The 17,057-nt window shown below is 39.4% G+C and overlaps 1 protein-coding gene across 7 annotated transcripts in view; it reads left to right on the top strand.

Annotated features, from left to right (window-relative positions):
* The window catches only part of LOC131079452 (serine racemase), an 86,283-nt gene that overhangs the window by 38,269 nt on the left and 30,957 nt on the right, over positions 1-17,057 (top strand). The window lies entirely within an intron of this gene.

The following is a 17,057-nucleotide window of genomic DNA, read 5'->3' as shown; positions in this document are numbered from 1 at the left end:
CAAGTTCCTAAGTCTTCTCTTCCTCAACCCCGGAACTCCGGAACCCCCAGGTTCCCAAGTTCCTAAGTCCTCTTCCCCGGAACTCTAGAACCCCCAGGTTCCCAACTTCCTAAGTCTTCTCTTCCTCAACCCCGGAACTCCGGAACCCCGAGGTTCCCAAGTTCTTAAGTTTTCCCTTCCCCAAAGTTTCGTAACTCTGGATTCCCGAAGTTCCCAACTTTCGACTTCCGATGACTTTCAACACTTCCAGATGGCGTGATCAAACACTCAAAGCCTTAATGCTCCACCGACTCTTGTGACTTGTACACTTTCTTTTGTGGAGCTACAGGGGTGCATTTAATGATTTTGCAGGATTTCCATTAGGTGGAGTACAAGGCCATGCTTATTTGTGGTTACTTATGTCATGCCTGCATGCTCTGATTTTGGAATGTTAGGCAATCCACCTTTTGGAAGTCCCTTTCTTCTTGGGATTGCGTTGTCAGGGTATGGCCAGGTTGCTTGCATGTACACAATGTCAGATGCATGGACTCCCCTGCATTCCTTAAATGACATTTCCCTGCACAACCAAGGGTCAAGGCTTCTCTTCCTTGGCCAATGGTCTCTCCTCTGCGACCAGTTTTCTATATAAAGGCTGTTAAGGCTCTTTGTAAAGGGTTCTCTCCATGCTGGCTTGAGCTATTCTATGCTCTTTCACTTCTCTTAAAGACTTGTATTTATCTTGCATTTCTGCAACTGTAAGTTTGGCCATTGACCTTATAATGAATTGAAATCATCATTCTTGCTTTACTTCAACTTATGAATGTTGTGTATGTGTTCTTACCTTCATTATAAGTGTATGTTTGTGGCTTTCTTTCACATATATGCTGTGTTAACTTGTTTCTGGGTGTGACTTGTGGGAACCCTTCTCCCCTCTTGACATTCAACAAGTTCTAATCTCCATACGTGTGTTGAGGTCATTCATGCAACTGAAGTTTGTGCATATCTTGGGTATTTCAGTTGATTCTTTGTGCCATTTCCGGTGGGGAGAGAAACATCTCTTATCTTGGTGCATCACCTCCTTTCATTTTAAGCATTTCTCTCTTCCCTTTTCCTCTGCAAGCTATTAGGATAGGTTTAGAAGTAAGATTTGGAGTGTTGTGTTGGTTCAACACCTGCACTTGGATTGAGAAGGAAGCCGGTCTTCTCCGGAGATCCAATCCCCTTGCGCACCGGAGATCCAATCCCCTTGCGCAAGGTCCCACACTTTGGGGTTCTTTCCATGTTTTACAAGGTTGCTGAGTTGATAGCTCAGCAAGGGTGCAAGCTTTTGTGATAACAATAACTTTAACAATTAATTTTCCAGAATTGACTTAAGTTGTAATTTTAAATAATTTTCAGATTTAGGAGCCTTTTAGAATCAGAAATTCGAAGTTATGAAACATAATCATGGAAAATACAAATGTTTGGATCAAAATGTAGAAAATTCGCCTTAAATAAACCGGAGTTTCAGACTTATGATAGTTCTGATTTTAATGTGTTAGTCTGAAAATGTCCTTCCAAACTTAGAAAATGAATGGTATTGCAACACAGTTCACTGTCTCAGGTCTGATTTCTGAGTACAAAGGTCTGAAACCTCTTTGAAAATCGTATTATATCAACTGAAAATCATCCCCTTTCATGGCGCAATTCATGTGGTTCATGCAATTTGTGTTTGTTGTGGCTGGAAGTGATACGTTTTTCCCTTGGACAATGGCTGGTAATGGTGGTCTAAGCCAGAAATGGAGCCTTCGATGATGCTGCAAAATACTTCCAATGGGGGCGCGATACCCTCTTCAGTGGTGGCACAATCTCCTTCAACACCCTAGGCGATCTCAACCTTCCTCTCTTCCAGCTCACTTGGAGTCAAATCAGCAACTTAATGATATGATATCGCTTGCTGGCCTGTGTTCTTATTCGTCATTTCACCTTTCACTTTCACCACACAGCGAATGTGGGATTAAAAAAATTGTTACCTTCAGCAAGGGGGGAAATTGGTATTCATGGGGACATTTAAACTTATCTTTATTTCCCCCTCATTTTGTCCACCAAATGGAATGTTGGAAAATTGATTTTCATCAGGACTGATTTGTCCCTAAAAATTCCCATGTTATGTTGATTTCCAGCTCCTTGGTGGAAAATCGATGGCCATAGGGACTTTATTTTTCATTGAAATTAAGCCATCACCTTATAACCATACCTCAAGTGGAAAGTTGATGTCCATCCGGACTCATAAATTTGGTCAAACCTTTGCAATTTTGCCCCAAGTGGAGGATCGACCTCCATTAGGACACATGGTTTTCTCTTAATTCACTTTCACTTTGGTCATTTTTCCATCAAGTGGAAAAACATGGGTCATCTGGACTCTTAATTCCTTATCTATTTTCTCCTTTGTGAACCCAGTGGAAAAACGATCTCCATCGGGACACTTCATTTTCATTGTTTTGTCTTGAGTGGAAATTCTCTAGTCATCGAGTCTTTCCACATTTCACTTTCATTTGCTTGTAAACTTAATCTTGGAGTGTAAATTTGACCTCCATCAGGATTTCATGATCCTTAAAATTAAATTGGTACCTTCATGCTCAAATTGGAGTGGAAAAACATCCTCCATCGGGACTTTGTTGATTTTCATACTTTAAAAGCCCAAACTTACTATGTAGTGGAAATTGTTAGTTCCAACCGGTGCTGAGAGGGGAGGGGTGAATCATCACTTTACCAATTTTACACAATTAAAACTTTTAACTCAAGTTTGCACTAACTTAATATTCATCAATACAAACAATTACTGCAGAAGAATGTGCATACATGAAAAGATTCACAGTGACACCAAGATTTATCTCGTGGAAACCCAAATGGGAGAAAACCATGGTGTGAGTAGGAACTCACAAAATTTGTACTCTTCTGGAGTACACTTGATGAGGAGCCATCCCTGTTAGGAGATTACAAAGACAATATTAGGTGTCACCCGGTTAAGGGATTTTGATTAAGGCCTGTTAGTGCCTTTACCTTGTTAGATGTAGCCTTGTTAAAGGTCTTAGGATCATCAATTAAGATGACACTTGGTTAAGGGATTTTACAATGGGACCTGTTCAAGTTCACCCTGTTAAGGGATTTGAGTTCCAATGGTTAGAAAGCAACAAAAAGATGATTTGCTGGAGTAGCTATTGATAGCTTGATCAGATTACAATGAAAATCATACTCCAACTGCACCGGTTGTGTCTGCTCTGCAAAACACCGGTTTTCTGCTTATACCTTCGGCTCTGCACTCTACCGGTTCATTGATCCTCGGCTCTTCACTTTGCCGGTCCTCTGACCCTTGGCTCTACACTTTGCCAGTCCTCTAACCCTCGGCTCTGCACTCTGTTCTGCTCCCCCTGTGTTCACTTTCACAGATCTCTTTTCACATGAACAACAACATAATCAAAATGAATTATGTGAATATATTACCCTTTGGCTTTGGCGCAAACTTTCCCTCCAAAAATCTCATTCAAAATTCTATTACCGTGCCTTAAACTACTCTCCAGAAATCATTCCAGGAATATCGGTCAAGACAGTCGTTCATGCTGATAAGTCTGCTGGTTGACTGCCGGTTCAATTGGATGTTAATTGAATGTTTCCAAGTCTGTTGGTTGAGACTCCTATTATACCGGTGTACTGATTTGTTCACTGCTTGGCCAGTTGATTGCCTATGTGCAGGTCTACTCACTGCATAGTCGGTCTATACTTTGCTTACCCTGTCTGCATACTGCTTAGCCGGTCTATACTCTGCTTACCCTGTTGCATACTGCTTAGCCGGTCTATACTCTGCTTAGCCGGTTGACCTCTGTATACCGGTCTGCTCACTGCTTAGCCAATCTACACTCTCCTTAGCCGGTTAACTTACTACCGATAGGAATAAGAACTCTTGTTCTTTACTAGTTATCCTTTACTTCTTTACCGATGGACTATGAAGACTTAGAAGATGATGTTGCCAACAATGACAACCATTTCATTCACCGGTCATACAAAATGCACTAGAATGCCAACAAACTCCCCCTTTGGCATTGGTGGCAAACGCTACAAAAGATGTGCCGGTTTCTAACCCTTGTTTTTGACCCCTATAACCTTGTTCCATTCATCTACTGCATAAAATACAAACTCTACAAAACTTCCCCTTTTGACATCAATGGCAAAGACTACACAAAATGATTCATGAAAGTAAAGCAAAAATTTCTGAGAAATTTTCTTGAGCTGCTTTCAAAGAGGATTCCCATGAAGGCTTTACCTGTTTCATGGTGTTGAAATGTCCATGCAAAACTGCAACAAAAATCTCCATATCATCGACTGTCTTGCAGTCAGGCTCACTTATGAGGCATTCTGCTTCTTTAACATTCATTTGCATGAAATCAATAATTGGTGCCAGGTAGCATTGTAGCTCTAACAAACTAAGACCTCGTTTGTCCTCTTCTTCTTTCAACCTTTTGATTTCATGATTGAGCAGTTTGACCTTGCCACTAAAAGTTGATGCTGAGCTGGTAAGAGGATCAAAAGAGCCTATCAAATCTTGAATTTCTCTTTGAGTCTGAGTTCTTTTATCTTCTAGATCTCTGATTAAATTAGTAAAACTTGAAGATTTGACCAATAATTGGCCAACTTCCTATAGTATATCCTTCACCTCTTTTGTGCGGTTGGAGAGGGCAACGTTTCCAATTGATATTTGTTCCATTAGCTTTTCTCCTCTCTTTGATTCATATTGTCTTACTGCAACCTTTTCCAGATCGGTTGCCTCTGAACCGATTGTTGTTACAAGAGTGCCCAACTGATCAATGATGGGTGCATTGTCATCAACAACAATGTCAGGAATTAGGTCAGATAGAATTGTCTTGGCAGAATTGAGAATTCTTGCCTTCTTTTTCTTTGCTCTCAATTTAGCCTTTTCAACTTGAATTTTCAGTTTTTCTGAGACTTTCATCAATTGCTTGGGAGTTATTTTCTTTATATCTTGAATTTTCAGTTTTTTTGAGACTTTCATCAATTGCTTGGGAGTCATTTTCTTTATATCAATGACCGATTCTTCCTCTTCTTCCTCTATTTCATCTTCCTTTTCTACAGTCTCAACCTCAGAATTGGCTGCAGTGGTGAGTTTTACTTTCTTCTTTTCACTTTCCTTTTCTAAGTCTAACTTCCTCTTTGCCGGAGGAGTATCCATCACTGCTCTCTTATCCTCTACTTTCTCCCCTTCCTCTTTGCCTTTTTTTGTCAGAATAGGATTTGGTGTCAATGAAGTTCTGTGGGGTGTATCTTCATAAGGAATGTCTTCAATTGTCACTTCATCTTGACTGGGATGCTTAGTTTGATCAACTCCCTTCACCAGTGTAGTGTGAACCGGTTGCTCGACATCCTTTGTCAGATTGGGAATGTCTGACACTACATTTCCTATGATGTCCTCAACCGAGAAAACATCAAAACCTTCAGTAGAGTCTTTGTCTTTACCTTTCTCTTTGTCAAGGGTAGCTGCACCTTGGTCCTGTTTTTTTCCCTTTGCTATTTCTTCTTCAGCTTCCTCTTGTTGATTCATGATTGTTTTCCACAAGGCAACACTTTCTTCATGTACCGCTTCAACTTCACCTATAGCCACTCACCTTGTTCTATTTCTTTTCTTAAAATGTTGAATGCATGCTTCAGCTACTAATGAAGCTTGATCAAGATCTAAATCATGTTGCACTTCCATGAGTGCTTTTATCCTGTGCTCTTTCTCAATGGCTAGAGTTGTTTTCCATCTCCCTTCAATTTGATCTTGCAAATATGATGGGATTATTCCATATAATTCGTTGGGAGTTCTACAAAACTTGTGCAAGTTCCAGATCACGGCTTCCTCAATTCTTCTTTTGTCTTCTTCATGACAGAGGGAATATGTTTTCACAATACCAGATAGACCTCCAAATTCTTTGATCCCATGGAACAATTCATCAACTGTTGGAGCTATGTTTCTTCCACTTCTTCTAACCTCTTTAATTTCCACATCTGATTGGGTGTCAGTGTTATCACCCTCTTTTTCATCCTTTTTGGGCTTCTTTTCAGCCTTTGTATCAACTCTTCCTGCACTCTTCTTCTTTCTGGTATAAGTTACTCCTACCGGTCTATCTTTACTTGGTGAAGATACAGGAGTACCTATGTCCTTTTCTTTTGTATATGTTGCTGGCTTGGTAGCTGCAGTCCCCTTGGGTTTTGTCTTTGACACTTTCTTCTTTTCACTTGTTAGTTCTTCATCTTTATTAGGTTTGACCCCTGTTTGTTCACTAGTACCGGTGGAGGTAGTGGCACCAGATGCTTCACCTCCATATTTTTTGTCAAGAGTATCAATCATTCTTCTTACTTATCTTTTCATAATTGGCACTTGAAGTTCCTGTTTTATTTTGGAGCTTGCCTCCTCACAAGTTCCAAATCTCTTTGCCTTCTAGTCTACCGGTTTGGATAGTAGCATGTTTACATGAATTTTAACAATGTCTGCTGCAACCTCATAACCCATAGGTGGAACCCAAAAGGTTCTGGGTTGAACCGCTTGAATGATGCAACAATCTGTGTCTACAAGAAAGCAAATGTTGTCTTTGTACTTCCGCACTATACCGGTTGGTATTCTTTCCCTTTTGTGCATCTTGATTTGAAATTCCTTAAAGTATCCCCACATTGTTTCTCCAAACCTATCTCTCAAATCCCTAATCATTTCACCTATCTGAACCATGATAGGTTTTTCTTCAGACCATACTATATTACCCTTACCGGGAAAGAAGTTTTGTACATAGAAAAATATACATACCAGTAGTGAGCCATATTGAAAGATTGCTTCTTGTCCTTCTTGATTCTCTCCATGTTCACCAGAAATTGGCTTTTGATCATCTCACAAATATCATAGGTTGCATCCTCCTTGATGATTCGATAGGCAGCATGTATAGCACCGCTTGACACACTATTCATCCGACTTGATTGATAGACCTTGTAACCCAGTACTGCAGAAGCAAATCTGACTTAAGCATCCTCAATATGAGTGATTGTCATTGCTCTACTGTCACATCGGGATTTGGTTAACCGAGTGACTTCAGTTGATGAAATTGTTCTTAGGGTTAGTGCTTCACCGGTTGTGCTAAACCCTGTCACTCTTCGAATCACATCCTTTGTGATTTTGATCGGTGCTTGAGCTTCCAGCCACAAAAATTGATCATGTACTCTGCTTAATACATACCTAACCTAGTCGGCATGAAACTGATCGGGAAAATCAACAACATTCGACAAACCCTTGGTCTTAAGAGGTAAATATTCTGCCTTCAACTGATCATTAACACAGAACCCTTTAAATTCATTTCGAATGAATTTGTCTCCAAGTTCTTCAAGCTTGGAATGGATGTAGGAGCGAATATCTTCAACCAATAATACACCGGAGGGCACAGATGATAAGGCACCAGTCATGTCAATCTCACCAGCTTTCGTTGGATGCAACTTGAATTCGGGTTGAGGTTCTTTAATAGCTTCAACCAACACATGAGTCGATATAGGCGCTGCCATGATGACCTTCAAACAAATTTTTCTCAAACGGGGTTTGAATACCTTTTCCTCAAAAATACCAAACACCACTATCACTCTGCTTGAACTTTTCGCACAAATATCACTTAGCAAGATTTCAATAGCCTTTGGTCGCACAAGAGCTTGAGAAAGTTCACAAGAAATCAGGGTAAGTGAAATGTATTGACATCTCCTTAATTATCTGTTGATATTTATCGGCGTTATGATACAACGGTTAGTTTTGAAACTTACAACTTAAGGTACACCGATTTACCTTTTACCAATTGTTTGTTATCGATACCAATACCGATACACAAACAATTAACTCACAAGACATTTCTCAAACAAGAACTTTAGGCTAACTTTTATGCATCTCAACTATGCAGATAGACAACCATAAATTTGTTAAGGGGATTCAAAAGTAATCTTACCATATGTGCTCCCCCTGAGCATCGGTATGTCTAGTTTGAAGAGGAATTGCCATCACCGATGGATGATGACTTGGTTTCAGAATGACTTTCTCCTTCTTTTCTTTCTTCCTTCGTAATCCATGTCTTTTTCATTTCATTCCTCACTTCTTCAATTGTCTTCTTTCCTTTCATGTCATTTTGCTCTTTTTTCTTGCCAAACCTGTTCATGTCTTCAGACCAGTTATAAGATCGGTTCCTACATTCTCTGGCTAAGTGACCAATCTTATGGAAATTGAAACATGCCATACTAGTTGTCCTCCATGGTGTTGCATTTTTTCTCTGACCTATTCTCATTTTGCAATTTGCTGCAACATGACCAAAATTACCACAAGTGGAACAGGTGGCATTGAACTGATTATTCCTTTTATTAGGGCTAACCGGTTTGAATGGTGGTCTTGATACATATGACTTGAACATGCATTCTTCAGATTTATGTCCATATTTATTGCATGTAAAGCAATATCCATTAAATTTTCTTCTATTTGACATGCTGCTAGATTGAGATCTACACTCATAAGTAGTGTGACCATACTTGTGACAATTATGGCAGTAACCATCAAAGTTGAAAGTCTATTTCTACAGACATCAGACTTATGACCCGGTTTACCGCATTGATTACAAGAAGATTTAGAAGACCTCATACCTTTCACTCCTGAATGGTTCCTTTTATCATCCTTCATCTTTTTGGATTTAGATGATTCTCCAGTTTCCATAGGACCTGTACCGGAGTAACCAAGTCTGGTTGTTTCCTTTGTTCTTCTCCGAGCTTTCAACTGTTCATCTATCTTCTCAGAGCTTTCGTTGAATTTCCTCAGCTTCTCATTTCTCTCATTTTCAACTTTCAACTCACTCTTGAGTTGTTCAATCTCTTTCATCATCTTCTCCTTTTCCTCTGTGTTGTCATGCAGATGCTTATGTATGTATTCATTCTCTTGAGTGAGAATTTGGATTTCTTCATCTTTTTCAATCATGATTGCATCATTTTCTCTCAGGGCATCTTCAACAAGCCTTTTGGCTCTTTCAGCTTTTGGCAAAGCTTCTTCCGTATCTCTTTTTCTTTCATCAACACTTTTACTGGCTTCCTATAACTTAGTCATTCTCAGGGCCTGACTTTCATGTTCTCTTTTGAGATGTGTGATTTCTTCAGTCAACTTCTTGTTCTTTTCCATGAGTTTTGAGACTGCTTCTTCAGCTTCTTCAGATCCACTTTGTTCAGAGATTTGATCTATGATATCCTGACTCTCATTTAGTTGTTGAGCTAGTTCCTTTCTTTTAGCAAGAGGTTTTCTCAGTCTCTCTTTCAGCTGAGCAATAATTTCATTTGCTTCATCAATTTGCTTCTAATACCGGTAATCTTCCATGATCTTTTTCCTCAAGCCATTAAGCTTTACTTCAAAGGACTAGAGCTCTGATACTAATTGTTAGTTTCAACCGGTGTTGAGAGGGGAGGGGTGAATCATCACTTTACCAATTTTACACAATTAAAACTTTTAACTCAAGTCTGCACTAACTTAATATTCATCAATACAAACAATTACTGCAGAAGAATATGCATGCATGAAAAGATACACAGTGACACCAAGATTTATCTCGTGGAAACCCAAATGGGAGAAAACCACGATGTGAGTAGGAACTCACAAAATTTGTACTCTTTTGGAGTACGCTCGGTGAGGAGCCATCCCTGTTAGGAGATTACAAAGACACTGTTAGGTGTCACTCGGTTAAGGGATTTTGATTAAGGCTTGTTAGTGCCTTTACCTTGTTAGAGGTAACCTTGTTAAAGGTCTTAGGATCATCAATTAAGATGACACCTGGTTAAGGGATTTTACAATGGGACCTGTTAAAGTTTACCTTGTTAAGGGATTTGAGTTCCAATGGTTAGAAAACAACAAAAAGATGATCTACTGGAATAGCTATTGATAGCTTGATCAGATCACAATGAAAATCATACTCTATCTGCACCGGTTGTGTCTGCTTTGCACAACACCGGTTTTCTGCTTATACCTTCGGCTCTGCACTCTGCCGGTTCTCTGATCCTCGACTCTTCACTTTGCCGGTCCTCTGACCCTCGGCTCTGCACTCTGCCGGTCCTCTGACCCTCGGCTCTGCACTCTGTTCTGCTCCCCTTGTGTTCACTTTCATAGATCTCTTTTCACATGAACAACAACATAATCAAAATGAATTATGTGTATATATTACCCTTTGGCTCTGGCGCAAACTTTCCCTCCAAAAATCTCATTCAAAATTCTGTTACTACGCCTTAAATTACTCTCCAGAAATCATTCTAGGAATATCGATCAAGACAGTCATTCATGCCGATAAGTCCGCTGGTTGACTACCGGTTCAACTGGATGTTAACTAAATGTTTCCAAGTCTGTTGGTTGAGACTCCTATTATGCCGATGTACTGATCTGTTCACTGCTTGGCCGGTTGACTGCCTATTTGCCAGTCTACTCACTGCATAGTCGGTCTATACTCTGCTTACCCTGTCTACATACTGCTTAGCCAGTCTAGACTCTGCTTAGCCGATTAACCTCTGTATACCGGTCTACTCACTGCTTAGCCGATCTACACTCTGCTTAGCCGGTTAACTTACTACCGATAGGAATAAGAACTCTTGTTCTTTACCGGTTATCCTTTATTTCTTTACCGACGGACTATGAAGACTCAAAAGATGATGTTGCCAACAATGACAACCATTTCATTCACCGGTCATACAAAATGCACCAGAATGCCAACAAAATTTCTATTTCCATCGGGACTTTATGAATTTTCCTAATATTTGAAGGGTGGAAAATAGAATTCCATTGAGACTTTGTGCATTTTTGACTTATTTCACCTCCTAGTAGTGGAAAAACGACTCCTATAGGGGCTTTTGACATTTTCACACAAAATTTGCATGAATATGCAACATTTTCATCATTTTTTGCTCAAATTTTAAGGCAAGTTGCAACTTCAACACTTAGAAAAATAAATTGCCAAGCTAAGGCAATTTGGCACTTAGGATCATTTTAACAATTTTGACATCCTTTTCAACATTTTGATCCTATTGACTTCAAAACTTAAAGATTTATCATTGCTTGCATCATGAAGAAATGGAAACATGACCATATCCAAAGTTGAGACTTGGACATTTAAAGCTCAAAATTGTCACCTCATTGCAAAAACCCTAACCTAGCAAAACCAAAAAGCAGGAAAGAGGGGGTTCCCATTTGCAATGGGGCGATGTGTGAAAAAGTCACAACACTACCCCTAATAATTTGTATTTGAAAGATACGTATTTTCTTTTACTTGACATATCATCTAGTTTTTCTTTTACTTCCCATTCATCTTTTCTTCTCCCAAGGACATGCCTAAGCCAATTAAGTGCGATAAAATCATAATTTGTATTTGAAAGATACACATTTGTAACTTGTAATGTCCCCATTTTTTCTGTGATCACTCAATTGCATAGTTTTGCCTGTTAGCCATCTCCACAGGCAAATTCATAGTGTAGGGGGGTGATTGATTAGCCAAAGGGGACAAATACTTAGACAAATTTTTCTTTGGTGAGCCATTAATAATAAAACTTTATAATATTAAGTTATAAAGTTACTTTTTTCTAAATTTGGAAAAAGTAAATTAAAGTGACTTATAAGTTACTTTATATTAAAGTGACTTATAAGTTACTTTATATTTTAATAAATGACTTTATAACTTTTCCCATTGCACGACCCCCTAGGTGAAAAAGTAATTTATTAAAAGGTGGTTAATTTTAATGTGATGTGGACCCTTGAGCAAATTGAACTTATGGGGGAGAGGAAAGACTCCATTGGAATCTTCTTTTGATGCCTTTCGGAGTTCGATTAGGTTTGGAGGCATTCTTGGATTATTGGATTTGGTACTCATATTTGGTTTTGGTACTCATCTTTTGGCATTCTTGGATTATTTTCTTCATCTTCATAGCTGGAGCTATTCTGCAAATTCAGATTTGTAGGTTTTGGTAAGGATTTAGGAACGAAATCTCCCTTATTCTCACAGGTTGGACCTAGCCCCTACCTGATTTGATAGTATTTTCAGTAATTCAGGTCATTGGAGGACCAAATTGTGTGACTTATCAGCTAAGGCAGCAAGGAGAGGGTTTGGACAGCAAGTTTTGATCAGATTGGAGGTTCTTACAACAAGGTTTCCACTCCTTGAAGCCAGCCATACCATTCCAGGGCCAGCCGTACCTTCCTTCCTTGCCTGGAATTCATAAAAAATAAATTGAAGGGTTTACCTTTGGGTTTTTTGTGCAAATATCATTGTCAGCAGTAGGAATAAAGATTGGACTCATTCTTTCAGGCTTATGATGTCAATGGAGAGAGATATGAGCAAATTTTTGTGGAAAATTGTCCATTTTCAGTGAAGTCTCCTGGGGGCTTGAAGGAAATAGTAGCTGTTGGTCTATTTATGTTAGATTTGTTTTTGATAATTATTATTTAGAGGAATAAAACTCATTGGAGCAATTAGGACTCATTGGTAGCTCTTGTAGCAGCACCTGGACTCATTTAAGCTAATACAACAACCCTCCAGGCAGGGCGTTGGACCTCTGGTAGGCCAATTTTGGCACATCTTTGATGAATTCTATTATTTATTGGCTTTTGTTATTTGCTGTTAGAAAATCATTCAATCTGAAATTTAATTTCAGTCATTAGTTCATGTTTTGTCATTGTCTTTCAATTGCATTATCTAAATTCCAAGGCATATGTACATTTCAAAAACACAGAAAAAACATAAAACCACAAAACAAACATACAAAACCAATTTTCTCTACCGCTGGCCAAAGGATTCAGAATCAGAAAACTAAGTCAGATTGCTACATTCAGTAGTCGGCATCTTTCAATGGTATCAGAACCTAATCCTGCCAGTCTGTGGGGTTGTAATTGCATTCACTTGGTGTGATTGAATTTGGTTTTCAGTTGGACAGTAAAAAGAATCATCATGACAGGGTTATGTAAAAATAAACAAGTTGGGAGGGAATTTGATCAAACACCTTCAAAGAGTTCAAGACACTCTAGAGGTACAACTTCATCTAAAAGTACAAGGAGGAGGCCACCTGTTAAAGCATTCAATGATACACTCATGAGCTACTATCATAAGTATTGCTCCCTTCCAAAAAAGATACAGGATAGGCTTACCTTCACCCAATTTATGAGTATTCCACATGAAGCTGAAGATGCTATGAATTCATATCAGCTGCACAGAAAAGGAGAAGAATCAATTGAGTCATCCACAAATGAGGTTTGTAAAAGTCTCTATGAGGAATTTGATGAACATGCTACAAGGGATGAAGTGGTAGCTATGAATGTTGAAAACATGTCACAAAGGTATGGCAACCATTCTGATTTTTATAACAGTAGTCCTTCATATGAGCACAATGATGATTCAAAGGTCATGGCACATGAGGAGGAAGTTGTAGGAGGGATTCCTACAGTTGGCACGCAAGATATGAGTGTTAAACAAGAGGGATGCCAAGGGAAAACAAGCCATAGCAGCCTTGACTTTTATGACAGCAGTCTTACTACTGAGCATAATCATGATTTAGATGCTTTGGTACATGAGGATGATGGTTGTGAGGGGTTATCTAATGCAAACACTCATTGTTTGGGTGTTACTGATGCGTTTGATATTGAAGATAGATGGCATAATGAGTCTGATTTTTCAAATCAGACCTTAGAAGCTGGGAACAAAACAAAAAATGTGCCTAATGGTGATGGTTCCGAGGAGAGTTTGACGGATGTGTGAGTCTATCTTGATAGGGGTGGTGTATGTTAAACTTGGCAAGTCAGCAGCCTCTAGCCTATCATTTGAGCCACCCCACGAGGTTCATAACAACAATACACTTAATGAGGATACGTGTGAAGTTGGTAGCACACTGGAGGGTGTTTACCAAACGGATAGTGATGATGACTCAGCCTCATACCATAGTACAAATGACAAACCAGGAAAATTGTATTGGGGTGATGAGTTTCATAATCCTCATAATTTGGCAGGACAATTGAAGGTGAACAAAGGCATGATTGCTTCAGCCTTAGAACACTTTGATGTTGTTCAGCAGTTGGTGGTACATTGTTTGTGGACACCAGGCACATGAGCACCGTGATGGTGGACTTTCCCTTACAAAATTTCAGGCACTGAGGGAAGCAGTTGGGGTAATGAAGAGAAATTATCTACAACTATTATTAGATAGAGATCATCTTCTCATGCTCGATGGAATCTATTATGATGCTTTAGAGGGAAAGGAAGAGGAGGTTGATGAGCTCACATATGAGCTTGAGGTCGCCATGGACTCCTTGAAGAACACTTAGACAACCCTTCAAGAGTCCCAGTTCCAGATTGAGGAACTTACCGTTGAGTTGAGGTTGGCACAGTATTCACCATCCATAGGTATAGTTCCAATTCCTATGACATATACTAATGATGAGCATACACCCACTGGTAGCAGTAGTGAACACATGGAGGATGTGGCTACATCCATACATCGACTGGAGCAAATGACATATATGGGATGAGTGCTTTAGTGGAGAGTAGCATAGGGCCATCTGTTGCATCAGGTGATTCTGAGGATAGCCCTATTGTCGTGGTACATGATGATTTTGGCAGTGTCTCCTATTTGAGGATTGGGATCACTCCTTTTGACTCAATGGGTATTGAGGGTCACATGTTGCGAGATGCAGAATATGTAGTGGATCAGCTTCATGATGCTAGTAGTGGTCCTATTGATGTCTCTCTTAGTGGAGCTGTTACCTTAGAGAGGACTTTGTTGAGTAGGTATGACATACATACTCCATTGGTCAGTTTATCATCTGATTCTCTTGACATGGCAACGACGTTCTTGTTGATCAGTGACTCCACGATCTTCGACACCTTATGGACAGGTAGTTGTCCAAGCCAGAGTCATATACCCTTCCTAGGTTTGGCATTGATTACATCAATGTTTCAGCACGAGATTATTGAGGGGTATTCCTCTTGGGTATTCTTTGATAGGCATTGGTTGGATGACCGGTTTGCGATCATTCATGTTGCTAGTCAGAGTTATTACAGCAAGATAGGATGACCATTGGCGTTGGGATTTGAGCATGCGGAATATCACACCCACATAGTTTTGATGTCCTACATACACAAATGGTTATGTGCTAGTGATGGTGATGATATGATACTCTTCTACATCACATATACTAGGATATATATATTTATGTGGGACCCGGGTATTGATGTGTTTGGTACATCGCTTCACGTAGACTTCCATAAGTTGCGTGATGGTTTGAGATGTTTGATCAGTTTTGCTTGGATGGATCAGATAGTTGTATGGTCGGGAGTCTTCGAGGCTTGCATGCGATGGATGAGCATGTTTTTTATTCTGTCACACCAGAGAGTATCAGGTTCCAGGATTGTTGCTATGGACTTCTTCGTGATGCTTCGGCAGTATGTATTTACTTTTATGTTTAGAGGGGTACATCATATGCATGATGGATCTTTGCCGAGAATATCCTGGAATCTTAGCATTGACATATATAGTACATTCATCCTCTGGACTTATGATGAGTGGTTACATTGCGAGGGTACCGATGTTGATACTAGAGTGGCGCAGCGGTTGGATGGCGCTGCATATCTCGCATTGGTATGGGATCGGGATGTTGGCTTGCTGGGTACTTTGTTCCTCATGGATCACCGCCTGTTATTGCGTAACATCCATGTTAGACTAGAATAGCAGGGGCATTCAGTATTTTATGTACGGCTTGTATGGGATGGTGGTGGTACATGGAGGCATTGCTTGTGGACAAGCAATTTCTGGGAAGGGAGGACTGTAATGTCCCCATTTTTCCTGTGATCACTCAGTTCTATAGTTTTGCCTGTTAGCCATCTCCGTAGGCAAATTCGCAGTGTACGGGGATGATTGATTAGCCAAAGGGGACAAATACTTAGACAAATTTTGCTTTGGTGAGCCATTATTAATAAAACTTTATAATATTAAGTTATAAAGTTACTTTTTTCTAACTTTGGAAAAAGTAAATTAAAGTGACTTATAAGTTACTTTATATTTTAATAAATGACTTTATAACTTTTCCCATGTCACGACCCCCTAGGTGAAAAAGTAATTTATTAAAAGGTGGTTAATTTTAATGTGATGTGGACCCTTTAGCAAATCGAACTTATGAGGGAGAGGACAGATTCCATTGGAATCTTCTTTTGATGCCTTTAGGAGTTCGATTAGGTTTGCAGGCTATTATATTTGGTTTTGGTACTCATCTTTTGGCATTCTTGGATTATTTTCTTCATCTTCATAGTTGGGCTATTCTGCAAATTCAGATCTGCAGGTTTTGGTAAGGATTTGGGAATGAAATCTCCCTTATTCTCATAGGTTGGACGTAGCCCCTACTTGATTTGGCACTATTTTCAGTAATTCAGGTCATTGGAGGACCAAACTGTGTGATTTATCAGCGAAGGCAGCAAGGAGAGGGTTTGGACAGCAAGCTTTCCACTCCTTGAAGCTAGCTGTACCATTCCAGGGCCAGCCGTACCTTCCTTTCTTGGAATTCATAAAAAATAAATTGAAGGGTTTACCTTTGGGTTTTTTGTGAAAATATCATTGTCAGCAGTAGGAATAAAGATTGCAATCATTCTTTCAGGCTTATGATGTCACTGGAGAGAGATATGAGCAAATCAGTGTGGAAAATTGTCCATTTTCAGTGAAGTCTCCTAGGGGCTTGAAGGAAATAGTAGCAGTTTGGTCTATTTATGTTAGATTTGTTTTTGGTAATTATTATTTAGAGGAATAAAACTCATTGGAGCAGTTAGGACTCATTGGTAGCTCTTGTAGCAGCACCTGGATTCATTTAAGCTAATAAAGCAGCCCTCTAGGCAGGGTGTTGGATCTCTGGTAGGCCAATTTTGGCACATCTTTGATGAATTCCATTATTTATTGGCTTTTGTTATTTGCTGTTAGAAAATCAGTCAATCTGAAATTTAATTTCAGTAATTAGTTCATGTTTTGTCATTGTCTTTCAATTGCAT

This window comes from Cryptomeria japonica, chromosome 8 (assembly GCF_030272615.1).
Source record: "Cryptomeria japonica chromosome 8, Sugi_1.0, whole genome shotgun sequence".
In the NCBI taxonomy this organism is placed as follows: domain Eukaryota; kingdom Viridiplantae; phylum Streptophyta; class Pinopsida; order Cupressales; family Cupressaceae; genus Cryptomeria; species Cryptomeria japonica.
The sequence above is the reverse complement of the archived record's forward strand: the minus strand, read 5'-3'. Positions and strand labels throughout refer to the sequence as shown.